This window comes from Cyprinus carpio, chromosome B10 (genome assembly GCF_018340385.1).
Source record: "Cyprinus carpio isolate SPL01 chromosome B10, ASM1834038v1, whole genome shotgun sequence".
Taxonomy (NCBI): Eukaryota; Metazoa; Chordata; class Actinopteri; order Cypriniformes; family Cyprinidae; genus Cyprinus; species Cyprinus carpio.
The window spans coordinates 19,600,533-19,610,832 of record NC_056606.1 but is presented as its reverse complement, the minus strand read 5'-3'; positions in this window follow the sequence as shown (position 1 = coordinate 19,610,832).

The following is a 10,300-nucleotide window of genomic DNA, read 5'->3' as shown; positions in this document are numbered from 1 at the left end:
AGCTACTCAAACTGTTGCAGATAAAATCATGTAACTTACTTTAGAATAAATTGTAGATTCTCAGGCAATTTTAAACTGCTAATTTCAAACCATAATGCTAATACAGCTAACTAAACATTGGATGACAGGGGTTGGGTTAAATTGTAACACATTTTAGCATCCCTTTACATAGAATAGAGAACTTTAATGTTGTCTATATGGAGCTTTTTTGGAAGCTCATAGCCAAAGGAAGTGTGGGTGAAATGTATCCTATGCAGTTTCTGGATCCACCGAGTCTGCAGTCTAGGGTTAAAAAGATTGGTTTGTCACCATTCTGACTCTGATGGAGAAAATTCATACATAGACACAATCTCACACACAAATTTGTACAGTTTTTGTTAGAGCTACACATTCTTTACCTCGGTACAATGGAGTTGAGTGTTCAGTATAAGCATAAATACAGTTTAGGAAGTTTGTTCTAGTAGTCTAATTTACACACACACACACACACACACACACACACACACACACACACACACAGACACTCCTGCATTGATCAGAACGTGGATTTGAGTTGTGGTCATTCGTAGAAAGCGCGAAAAATTTTGTATTGTTCTTTTAGATTGTTTCAATAAACCTGTTTTTGAAGCAAACTTTAAGAGGTGGCTGCTGTTTTTGCTTCTTTTGTCTGACTGTTACAACCTACCCTGCTAGTGGGGTATATTGTAACAAGGGCACTCCATGTATTTGACATCGATCTATAAGGGCTGAGGTATTCTTGCAGAGGTTTGAATCGGTGCCTTTTGTAGTGAACAAGTGTGGGTACTTTGTATAAAAATTTGAGCACTCTAGCTCAAAAATTCAGAGAGTTACAGATGTTGAAACAAAAAGTGTTACAACCATACCTGGTCTCCACCAATTTAAGATTTGGCCACATGAATCCTCTGATGACAAATAGGCTAGAACTAAAACAGAAAAGCAGTTCAAGTTCCAAATGACTAAGTGCATTTGATGAATTACCTTTTTACTGTGACACCGTTGTATTTTTCAAACGGCTCCCCATGAGGTGCTTTACATCAACATTCAACTCCATTTGCTCACTTCCCTTTCAGAGTGATTGTATCTCCATCTGCTGACCCCATCCAGCTCTCTCAATCCACACACCACACCTGCTTTATTTATGAACGTCTGATGTGGTAAGTGGACGACTTGGATCATAGAAAATCCACCTAGTACGGGTCTAGGTCCCACAGCATTAACATCTGGAGATCCGTTTACAGGGTTTTTCACAGCAGTGTTTGTGTGTGTGTCTGTGCCTTTAAGTCTGAAATCGAGAAACAGGTCTCCTGTTACAACTACAATGTGTCTGAAATAAGTATGTATTAATTTTTTGATGCACTGAAGTGGCATTGATTGGTTACCATAGTTACCTATTCATTTCTATAGGGAACAATTGACAGTGACAGTGACAGTGACATGACATACAGCCAAGTATGGTGGTACCAAGTCGTGGTATTGCCAGCCCGAGACTCGAACCCACAACCTTAGGGTTAGGAGTCAAGCTCTCTAACCACTAGGCCACGAATATACATAGTTGGAGATAAAATGGTCAGAAAAGTCATGTCTTTTGTACTTCAAAATAAATAAATTAATAAAAAAAACAAATAATCAAATAAGATAAAAATTAAATACAATAATAAATAAATAATAAAATCAAATTAATAAAATATTAAAATAAAATAAAAGACTAAAACAAAATAAGAAATATATAAATAATACAAAAATAAATAAAATGAAACAAATAAGATAAAATAATTAAAATAAAGAATAAAATAAAAACAAATGAAATTTTATTTAAAAAAAATCTAAATAAAAAACGTCATAAACATAATTTAGCTTGGAGAAAATACATCTTGGTCACTATAGTAACCTATTCATTTATATTGTGAAAAATTAAGAAAAATATCTGTGAAATCTGTGTGTATTCAGAGATAAAAAAAAAATACCCTGAAAAGTTTGAGTATGGTTTTTGTACTTCAGAATAAATGAAAAAACAAACAAACAAATAAATCCAAATTAATAGAATATAAAAATAATAATTCTGACTATAAAAATAATCCAAAAGCTTTGGGTAGTTTATTGATTTATTTATTTGTATTTTTAAATAAATAAATATATACATACAAACATACTAAAACTGAAAATAAACAAACAAATTAAGAGAAATATTTATTAAATAATCCAAAAGGTTTGGGTATGGTTTTTGTACTTCAAAATGAATTAACGAATGAATGAGTAAATAAATAATAAAATACAAATTAATAAATAAATAAAAAATAAGTCATATAAAATAAATAAAACACAAACATTATGTTTCATAAAATAAAAAAAAATAAAAAATACAATATTTAGATTTAACTACAGCTATTTTAAAAACAGCAATCTGCTTATCCAGCATGGTGATCTTTTTCATATTCAAGCTAATAGCATTTGTTCCAATCAATAACTGGAGTAACACTTGCATTTTGTTTGGCATTACAAGCACTCAAGAGGAGGGATGTTTACTGCTGTAACTGAAGGGTCAACCACTGGTTAAATCACAAACAATGAAGTGACATTTCCACAGTATCACTGTAACTGGCAGCAGAATCAATGCAGTAGAATCAGAAATGCTGGAACTGGCATCGCAGCTGTTCGGCTCCCACTAACACACTGATGGATGCCGTCGTTGAGAGGCGTCTACAATCATTTGGAGGGTGACTGATAGTAGATTGTTAAAAGAAGTGATATATACAGTATTCACAAATATATAACACTGGATAAACGTCATTCTTTGAACGTCTATCACAAACGATCACTATTAACAAAATATTGCAACAAATGTGATATTTTAAACTTTTTGTCCTGAAATATGAACAGTACACAGGACTAAATGAGAAGGTCATGCATCTCAAAATGACGCTGGAGGCAGATGCAACCATTTTGTCAGAAGTATTGATTTCCTCACAACAGTGGTCTCATTTGCTTATTTTCATCTCATTTATCAGGGAGTGGCTGGATTTGTTAGCCTGACTTCGTCATACTCATATTCTAGGCAAAAAATGTTGTGGGCGGGGTTCGGGCTGGCACCCAGGCTATGGATTTGTACCTTGTATTGAAAACTTTTATCTGACTTGTCAGAAAATAGTGAACAATAGCAGCAAAAGACAATACAGATACTAGGTCAAATCAGAGTTATTACAGGTAAAGGGATAACATAAATCTGTCATCATTTACTCACCCTTAATTTAGAAAAATGTTGACGGTAGCCATTGACTTACATTATATTTTTTTCAATACTATATAAGTCAATGGCTACCGTCAACTGTTTGGTTACCAACATTCTTCAAAATATCTTCTTTTGTGCTCAACAGAAAATACAGGTTTGAAACAACTTGAGGGTGAGTAAATGATGACAGAAGTTTTATTTTTGGGTGAAAGAATTGGAAATAAAAAATTGTTACTTCAAATAAAATAAAATATAAAAAACACGAACTTATTTTATTTCAGCTAGTTGCCAAAACAGCATTTTTCATTTCTATTTACTTTAACTTGATGTAGTAAAATAATTCAAACTAAAACTGAAATAAAAATGAATAAAAACTAAGACATTAAAAAATGAATGAAAATGAGAAAAACACACAACAAAATAACTAAAATTAAAAAAATGTTACTTGAAATAAAATAAACTGAATTGAAATAAATATTTTTTTAAATCCTAAAAACGTATTTTATTTTAGCTAGTTGCCAAAGCAACATTTGTCATTTGTTTAAAGTTTAACTTGATTTACTAAAATGGAAAATGAAAAAATGAATAAAACTATGCAGATTTATAAAAAAAAATAAAAACTAATTTAAAAAAGACAAAACCACACAACAAAATTACTAAGATGAAAACATATAAAAAATAAAAACTATTTTTTAAAACTAAATATTAATAAAAATTATAAAATCACTTCAATGACACTAAAATAACACTGGTTTAAATGATATACCAAATATTCTGCAACCATATATATATATATATAACTAATATTTTTTGACAACAGCCGAAAAGGAAAATGGTGCAAACCATTATATTATAATAAACACTTTTTTATTTAGAATAATATGCACAAATGTATTGTGCACAACAAGGCCATGAATGTGCATTTTAAAAGTAAAGGGGGTAAATAACAAAAAAGTCAATATGTTAACATTTATTGCCATTTTAGACACATTCCTCTCACTAGATTCCTGCATTTAATTTGACCGCTGTTCCCCTCTAAAACAGGCCTGTGTCAATGTCTGTGTCTGTGCTCACACACCGCGGCCAGACAGGAACACACTGCTCTCCAAACACTCCAAACATCTGAAATGTGGCTTTTTTACTAGGCATCCCCTGACATGACCTCGCCAGCTCGCCTTAGACTTGCTCAGTGAGGAGAAATACCTTCATCTTGACCCAAAAATGAGTATAATTCTATATTCACATTAGATTATATAACAACATTTGTTCGTTTGGTTTAGCCTGCAGCTGCATTTATAGGGTGACACTATTGTCATTTGAACCTTTTCCTGTTTTAACCCTGAAGAAAGATTCAGATTATATTCTTAAAATTCTGTCAGACTCGATGACTTTCGTCATTTTTGTTAAACCCCACTGCATTTTAGTTTCACACAATGCTAAAACTGTAATTTTTTGCTCATTTGTCACCATCCTGGTTTTTGCAGCTCTCATGTTTTTGGATCAAATTTTACATCACAGGTTAAAAAAATACTAAACTGCTCGTACTTTGTAGGTTTAGAAAATGATACACTGTATACTATTGTATTTTAATAATATATTTTCCCAAGTACATTACAATTAGAATACAAAAAGGTTAGGCAGGTTGTTAATTGGCATAATTTCTGCTGGAAACTATGGTCATTTTCTTCTGCTCATCCATAATAACAGGCATTCATTACAGTGAAAATGACAGGCTGAGAGTGCTGAGAGCCACCCTACGATTTTTCATAATGATACACAGTCTTCATGGTTTATGGTCTTCATACTCTTGGTTTTGGTATCGCTTCTGTCCTTGTTTTGCCACTGACACTGACCTTGCTTCAATGTTATGAAACTGGTGCCTATTAGAGAACTGAAGGATGATATGTCCACAGATATAAATGTCTCAATTATTATTTGTTTACTATACAAAATCATAGTAACAAGGTTGACATTTTAAGATCACAGCTGCTTGCAGACATAAAGCAAAAGATACACTTGTCCTTGTTCACTTTCTGATGTCATTAAGACAAAGTTTTGTTGATTAATGGAATAGTTCTTTACTTCATAGAAGAAGAAACGAAAAAGATTTGTCAATTGTCATGTCAACAGTTTTTGTTGCTTCATGTTTTTGTACAGTGATGAAGAAAAATCAGGATTCTTTGATGAATGTAATAAAAAAAAAATTTATTTTGAATTTTTATGTAATATTATAAATGTCTTTACTGACATTTTTTTAATCAATTTAATTACTCCATGCTGAATAAAAGTAAAATACTCCATGCTGATTAAAAATAAAATACATACACCAAACTTTGATCAATTGAATGCTTCCTTGCTTAATAAAAGTATTAATTTCTATTAAAAAAAACATACTTGCGCCAAAGTATGCAAATTTTCCATTTTAAATTATATTAAAATATATATATATATATTTATATTTTATAAATATTTATAATATTTATAAAACAATTTAGAATATTATTTTAAAAATGCAAAATATTATAAATATAATATTCCAGTTCTAAACTTAGAAATGTCAAACAGCATTTTTAAAAAGTTTTTTTGTTGACACGTTTAGACAAACGGCTACATTAACGTACTGTAAAATAAAATATTAGCTATTTATTGTTTATTAAATGAATTTTTACATATAAACTGTATGGACACAAACTGACCTGCCATAAAAGCTTCTCATTTGTCCTCAAACAACCTGTTATTATTTCTAACAGGGATGATATTCTGTACTGACGAGGTGTTTTGCTTATTGATAGAGCTGCTTTTGTATAAATTGCCTTTAATGTTTTTAATGTCTAATGAAAGTGAACAGATGCTCTGGCACCAGCAGCTGCTTTGATCACAACCCAACTCATGTTGACATGCAGCACAGCCAAAACGCAGTCAGATTCACATTCATAATCAGAATCAGAGTAGGGTTTAATAAAGGCACCCAAAATAAATGGTTTTAATCAGGCACAATGTGCATAACACATGTTGGCAGTGGCGGCCACAGAAAGATGTGTTGGTGGTATTGCATGAAACTGATCAAAGACTTTATCAGCTGTAAATGATTAGCACTCGCAGACTCACAGCCTCATGTTGCTCTTTTTGCAAATGAATTAGATTTTTTTCAGTTCACGCTCACTGCTAGACTGTCAGGTTCTCCTAAACTTAGTTTCTTTATAGAGGAAGCTGGTTTTGGAAGCTACTGCCACTTTCCTTTCGGAACATGACATCCAAATTCCAAGGTTTGTGGTGTCTCTTAGTTGTTTTCTACTCCGAATCTGGAAGTTCTGAAGTGAAGCGAGCCGTTTAAACGTGCCTGGTTCAGTCCTCTCAGCATTTAGGAAGTGTTAGCGCAACTTTATGCCACAGTGGCAGTGATGGATGCCGAGGAAAGCAAAATGCGGTTTTGCCGGGCAAAGCATCGCCACACCCAGATCGCCACAAGGAGCAACCCGGCAAACACAATTCCCATGGAAAGCACAGAATGGTGCAAAACGCTATGATTTGCAGTTAACCAGTCTGCACAAAGATGAACGTATGTGTATGTCATATCATGATCAGTGAGATCACAATGCGCGCTGTGGACGGCCACACAGCTGGAAATGCAGTAATGGTGAGGTCATGTGGTAAACGGTTGCCACTTCTGTCACGATCGTCCATTAAATGGGAAATGAATCCAGTATTTTCAGTATCTGAAAGCCTGTCATTACTTGCAAAGTTCACAAGGGTTGCAGATTTTCTGAAAATTACATGCTTGCGTGGTTTAGCATCATTGCATATTCACAACCCTTTGTGGTGCACCAACAAATGAAACGAGGACCTTAAAGAACAAAGGGTTAGTGAGTACCTAGGTCTGCGGTCGTGCTGTGAATTCTGCACAGGCAAGACACAGTTGGGCCAAAACCAGTCTGTTTTGGTACTTTCTGACCATGGCCAAAGTGCGGCTTTGTGCTGTCTAGATGTTCGGTTGCCCAGTTCTTTCTATGACCTTGCATTTAGTCATGCCGAGAGATTCACAGAAGGTTAAAAATAACCGCTTCAATATAAACACGATCAGGTTCCCTGCAAAACAAATGATTTCTTGACTTCAAGAAGTTTTTAATTAGCTTGCTTTCCAAAACATATTTTTTAAATGTTGCTGAATTGTTCCACTTGTTTTTAACTAGTTCATACTTTAAATAAGTGGAAAATATGCAGTTATAAATACAGGGAAAGTCTTAATGTTTTAAATGGTGTTGCATCACAAGTAAATTTATCTTGTTTCATTACTTTTTTTTTTTTTTTTTTTAGATATTGCAACTGGAAAATGAGACAAACCCCTGTGCTTCCAATTTCTGCTTGCACACATATTGCTTGATTGAAAAATAAATAAAAAGGCTTAAGTTGTGTCAACAACTTTTACATTATATATATGTTTTCTTTTCTTTTCACAAACAATGAGCTATTTCATGAATCACAAAATAAAGAAATATAGAAATTTGTAAGAGGACAATCTTAAAATGTCAACCTGGTTACTATGGTTTTGCACAGTAAACTGATAATACAGGTTTATATTTGTGACTATATTATATAATAAACTATAACTAAATCCATTAAAAAAATATTTTTATTACTTAAACATTAACTGAAATAAAAGAAATTAAAAAATAAATTAAAAAAAATTATAAATCTTCATTCAAACCGCACAGGAAAATATGAATTTATTTAAAATCTCACTAGTTTATCAGCATGCATATTTCTAGCATATTGGCTTGTTATTAGTATTTATAAAATGCATACTGATGGCTTATTCTGCATAATCATATTTAAGATCCCTTACTCCACCCCATACCTAAACTTAACAACTACCTTAATAACTATAGATAAGCAGCAAAATTATAGGAGTTAACTGAGGCAAAAGTGAGAATTGGTCCCCAAAAGTGTGAACAAAATAGCTGTCCCATGAGGATTTTGAATACCTGAAGATATGATTTATGTAATTCTTGAACACTTGTTCTTTGTCTTCTAGCCGTACGAGTTTCTTGTGCTGTGAGGACAGACCACTGTAATGTTCCCCTGTGTTTTTCTGCTTTCATTCATTTTTGATGGTGAGATGGATGGAAACGTTGTGAATAACACTGGCTGGTCGGGGAGTGTCTCTGGGTTGATGCTGGAGTTCGTGGCGGGGTCTGGGGCTGAGGTTTGGAGCTGAGAGAGCAGCTGGCGGACGGGCTGCTTGCCGAGGAACTGTCCACATTTCCGTATTTTTAACCTTGCCTCATTCTGTGGCGAGTGCCATCAGTCACATCCTGAGATTGCTGTGCACAAGAGTTCAACCGCTGGAGAACTGGCGGAGAAGTGTGGATTAGTTAGAAAACCTGAAAAATCATGATTTGAGCTAAAGGGGACCATTTAGATTAGTTAAAGTGAAAGAAAGCATTATTAACACATTCTGAAAATCCCCAGAGGGAAATGTTATTGTGCTTTAAATGGAGCGTTCCCCCAAAAATCATTTACTCACCCTTCAAACCTGTATGCATTTCTTTCTTCTGAGCAAGTTTTTTTTTTTTTTTTTATTATTATTTGAAGAATGTTGGTAACCAAACCGTTACAGTTACCACTGACTTCCACTGACAAAAATACTATGGAAGTCAAAGGAAACTGCAATGGTTTGGTTTGCATCATTCTTTCTCATAACTCTTTTTATGTTCTGCAGGAAAAATAAGTCATACAGGTTTGAAACAACATGAGGATGAGAAATCAATGACTGATTTGGACTAAAACTTTAAATATCATCTTTGTTGCAGAAGTTTTTCCTAAAATACCCATAAAAATAGATAAAAAGATTAGATAATTAAAAAAAAATGAATGTGGATAGCAGGCTGATTAATTTTATCTAGGAAGAATATGATTGAATTTTTATTTTTTATTTTGCAAACTGTCTTAAAGGGATTAAAATTCAATTTAAAATTAAAATTACCCCATGATTTACTCACCCTGAAGTCATCCTCGACTTTCTTCTTTCAGACAAATATAATCAGAGCTCTTCCAAGCTTTAAAATGGCAGTGAATAGTTGTTGAGATTTTGAAGCCCCAAAAAAGTGTGTCCATCCATCATAAAAAGTTCTCCACGTGGCTCTGGAGGGTTAATAAAGGCCTTCTGAAGCAAAGGGATGCGTTTTTAAATCCATATTTAAAACTTTATAAACCGCAATCTCTAGCTTTTGCTAACTGTCATACGCAGGTAAATGAAAGAGTGGCATCCGATGGATGACGTAGGTGTAGCGTAAGCTCCGGTGAGAATATACTAGTCTCACGAGAACCAAGTTTTGTTTACAGCAAAGGAAAACCTCTCCTTCCTGGCTTATATCAAAATCTTATATCGAATTATCCAACATTTTTCTTTACAAATCCTTGTTTTGTACTTCTAATTCGTGATTTGTTTTGTTTTGCTCTCTCCTCTGCACTTTCGAGTTTGTCACTTCACGTCATCTGCTGGAACGCCACTCTCTCGTGAACGCGCATACGACAGTTAGCAGAAGCTAGAGAATTCGCTTTATAATGTTTTAAATGGATGTTTTTTCTTATGAAATGCATAGATTCACTTCAGAAGGCAATTCAGGCCTTCATTAACCCCTCTGAGCTGTGCGGAGTACTTTTTATGAGGGATGGATGCACTTTTTTGAGCTTTAAAATCTCAACCTCCATTCACTGCCATTATAAAGCTTGGAAGAGCCAGGACATTTTTTAATATGACTTAAATTTTATTCATCTGAAAGAAGAAAGACATATACACCTGACTTGAGGGTGGGAAAATCATGGAGTAATTTTAAGTTTTGGGTGAACTATACCTTTAATTCGAGACATTAAGATTTATTTAGAGAAAAAAACAAGTCTTTTTTTATCAAAATAAAAATCTGAGAAAACATAAAGTATCACTGTGCTCTCTATTAAATCTCAGTAGAGTCTAGGAGAAACATTTGAGTTGTTAAACAGATCTTACTTTTTTAAAAAATCTTCAAATTTTCACACACAACCTATAGTTTCTGC